Consider the following 945-nt stretch of genomic DNA (forward strand, 5'->3'; position numbering starts at 1 on the left):
ACTTGAGTCGAGGCGGACATCGTCGCGGTAGCGACGACGGACGCCGAGACAAGCACGTGACACCAATGCCACCCTGTTTATCTTAGGTTAACGCGAGTCGAGGCGGACGTCGTCGCGGTGGCGACAGACGGACGCCGAGACGAGCACGTGACATGAAAGCCACCCTGTCTATTTTAGGGTAACTCGAGTCAAGGAGGACGTCGTCGCGGTAGCGACGACGGACGCCGAGACGAGCACATGACACCGATGCCACCCTGTCTATCTTAGGGTCACTCGAGTCGAGGCGAACGTCATCGCGGTAGCGACGACGGACGCCGAGACGAGCACGTGGCACCACTGCCACCCCGTCTATCTTAGGGTAACGCGAGTCGAGGCGGACGTCGTCACTGTAGCGACGACGGACGCCGAGACGAGCACGTGACACCATTGCCACCCTGTCTATCTTAGGGTAACGCGAGTCAAGGCTGACGTCGTCACTGTAGCGACGACGGACGCCGAGAAGAGCACGTGGCACCACCGCCACCATGTCTATCTTAGGGTAACGCGAGTCGAGGCGGACGTCGTCGCTGTAGCGACAACGGACGCCGAGACGAGCACGTGACACGAATGCCACCCTATCTATCTTAGGGTAATGCGAGTCGAGGCGGACGTCGTCGAGGTAGCGACGACGGACGACGAGACGAGCACGTGACACCAATGCCACCCTGTCTATCTTAGGGTTACGTGAGTCGAGGCGGACGTCGTCGCGGTAGCGACGACGGACGCCGAGACAAGCACGTGACACCAATGCCACCCTGTTTATGTTAGGTTAACGCGAGTCGAGGCGGACGTCGTCGCGGTGGCGACAGACGGACGCCGAGACGAGCACGTGACATGAATGCCATCCTGTCTATTTTAGGGTAACTCGAGTCGAGGCGGACGTCGTCGCGGTAGCGACGACAGACA

Source organism: Triticum aestivum, chromosome 4D, assembly GCF_018294505.1.
Source record: "Triticum aestivum cultivar Chinese Spring chromosome 4D, IWGSC CS RefSeq v2.1, whole genome shotgun sequence".
Taxonomy (NCBI): domain Eukaryota; kingdom Viridiplantae; phylum Streptophyta; class Magnoliopsida; order Poales; family Poaceae; genus Triticum; species Triticum aestivum.